The sequence below is a fragment of the Adiantum capillus-veneris genome, chromosome 10 (assembly GCF_014529385.1).
Source record: "Adiantum capillus-veneris isolate H3 chromosome 10, ASM1452938v2, whole genome shotgun sequence".
Classification (NCBI taxonomy): Eukaryota; Viridiplantae; Streptophyta; class Polypodiopsida; order Polypodiales; family Pteridaceae; genus Adiantum; species Adiantum capillus-veneris.
In genome coordinates, this window is record NC_140940.1 from 74,753,450 (window position 1) to 74,756,448 (window position 2,999).

Genomic DNA, 2,999 nt, shown 5'->3' on the forward strand with positions numbered 1-2,999 from the left:
TAAACTTTTTAGAAGTGGCCGGGCGCCCAAATGGCCAGACTCACTTATTGCTGTCTATAGTGCCTAGGCTTCTAAGATTAGCACAAATGTTACCATTTGGAACCCACATGGAGCCCAAAACATATTTACAATCCTCTCTTACGATCATTTGACGGGAAATTACATAAATCATAAGTGGTCGTCGACGTTGACTGTAACTCCATCTGACAGCATCTAAACCTTCTCTTCTCCGCATCTTCCAATGATCTTCACTTCATCTGCATCCTAGCTTCATATCCGCATCATCTGGTATCACCAACACTTACTAAAAATAGTAAATTTGTCATAGGCATTTGTGGCAAAGTCCTGTTAACCACCGCTGGTTAACAAAAGCCATTAACAAAAACTCCTTAGCTGGCTAGAAGTTTTAGCATAGTTAGGTACAACATTGGGGCAAAGACATTATCATTCAAAACAGGGCAAAACTCATTTCAACCAAAATTTATATAGCAATAAGCTGAGAGATGTAATACAAAAAATCTCCTTCAATGTGTCAGGCCTAAACCGACCTTAGCCTACGCAAGGATAGTCGTTGCCCCAGGGGTGCCACCATCTCCACTCAGGTGTGATGTGGAGTCCTCATCCATTGACACCTTCTTGCCTGCCTCACCTTCCCCATCCCCATCTGTTGATGCATCCTCGCCTTGAGCACTGATAGCATCCACTTCATCACTTCTATCTGCATTGTCTCCATCATCCCTGCTATCCTCCCCGTCATCCCCGCCATCATCGTCACTTTTACCACTCTCACTCCCGCCACTGTCTCCATCATCCCAACTGCCCTCAGTCCCTTCGTCACTTCCGTCCCCATCTCCCCCTTCTTCATGATCCTCTTGACCTTCTTCGTCACTCCCTTGCTCACTCCCTTGGTCGTCATCAACTTCTTCATAATCCTCGCCATCACCATCACTGGTATCATCTTCCTCCCCTACCTCTTCATCCTCACTTATGCGACCCAAGCTCCGAACACGCCGCTGCACAGATAGGTTATGTAAACCCATGCAATGTTAGACAGTGTAGACCCGGACATTGATGGGCAACAAACGCACACACACGTGCACACACACACACACACACACACACACACACACACACACACACACACACACACACACACACACACACACACACACACACACACACACACACACACACACACACACACACACACACACACACACACACACACACACACAGAGAGAGAGAGAGAGAGAGAGAGAGAGAGAGAGAGAGAGAGAGAGAGAGAGAGAGAGAGAGAGAGAGAGAGAGAGAGAGAGAGAGAGAGAGAGAGAGAGAGAGAGAGAGAGAGAGAGAGAGAGAGAGAGAGAGAGAGAGAGAGAGAGAGAGGACTCACATGGCATTCATAGATTTGCCGTATCTTCTTCATTATAGCATTTTTCTTTATCTCTTGCACAACATCAACCTTTTGCATACGAGCCGTTCGGAAGTCAAGGAGAAAGTCTTCTTTGGTGCATCATCCTTTCTTCTTGTTGATACAATCCCAGGCTTCCAAGCCCCTAATGAGGGCCCTTGCTTGAATAGCCTTGTGACTCAACTCGTACTTGCGGTCCATGTCTTCAAATCGCTATGTCGCATGTAACCTACCTCTTTTTGTAGACTTTGGAATGGGGTTTAAAGAAGCACCAGTCACCCTCCCTCCCACTCTTTGTGGAATCTCTACCTTCAACCCATGTTGCTTACGAAGGTGGTCCACCATATGTTGCCGCTTGTCCATCTGCGTGTTTCTACTTGGGCAAGCCGGATCTGCTCATCACATCCGAACGAACTTCCCATCAACATAAAGCTCTGCATATGGCCGGGATGACTTCAATGAGTCAGCTTTCTGCACCTGTATAAAAGAACATACCTGCATAACTTTAGAAATGGTAGGCAACCCTTGTCAATCGAAATATAAACCCGAGCATGCCTGAGACTAAATGTAGACCTGAGTCAGAGAGGGACTCACAAGACCGACACTCAATGCTTGAGAGGTTCCGGCCTTTGTTTGCTTGGATGTAGACCCTGAACCGCCCCCTTCTACTTCAAGAAGCTTTCTCTTACTTCCTTTGGCTTCTTTTCCGGTGGCAATTGCAACATTTGGCTTGGGCTTCTCCTATAGTTGAAGCTTTCCCTTCCCCTTTTCACTCACCACCTTGGGTTGTTTCTCTACCTCACGACCCTTCAAGTGGACAGTTGAGGGCTATTGAACCACATCTAAACCTTTCTCCTTGGGCTTCACAAGGGGCCTCTTCACATCATAACCCTTTGTTTGGACCTTCTCTTTGGGCTTCACAAGTAGCCTCTTCCCATATGCACTATTGGCTTGATCTCATCTAGCTTTGCCATAATCTGGGCCTTCATCAACCTTTGGGTTTAACCTTTTCCCACAAACAAAACCTTGGGATCAACCCACCTTATAAAGAGAAGCCATGAAATGCAACCTTTTAGCACCATGAACTTGACAGATAAACCCAGCCAATCCCGGTATGGCATGAAAACCCGGGCAAGCTCGATGTGCAAACATGGGCCCAACATGTAAACCCAGGCGAGCCCCAGTTGGAGAAGGTGAAAATACCTGCATCCCTCCCTTTTTTTCCAACTCCACAACAACAGGATCCTCATGTGGAATTTGAGACCTATCCTTGTCCGAAGGTATGGATGTCTTCTTGCCCTTCTCAACACACTGCATAAAGAGAAACAGTTAGAGTGCACCCCAATGGCCATGATTAGGCGTAAATTCGGACATACCTACATTTTCTTGGAAGTGGCGTCGCGGAATACTTGGACTTCTATTTCTTTCTCCTTCTCAGCACCCTACAATAATCAGATACACATTTCAGAGAACACTCCCATGGCCATGCCTCTACGCAAGTATAAACCCGGACATACCTGATTTTGACGGACAGTGGCCTCGATGTCATCTCCTGCATCAAGACTTGCCATCGCATGACTATCCTAAA

General features: G+C 46.6%; 1 pseudogene; it reads right to left on the reverse strand.

Moving 5' to 3' along the window:
• Positions 1-1,513: 1,513 nt before the first annotated feature.
• On the reverse strand, positions 1,514-2,728 carry LOC147449079 (uncharacterized; annotated as a pseudogene).
• Between the last annotated feature and the right edge of the window lie 271 nt (positions 2,729-2,999).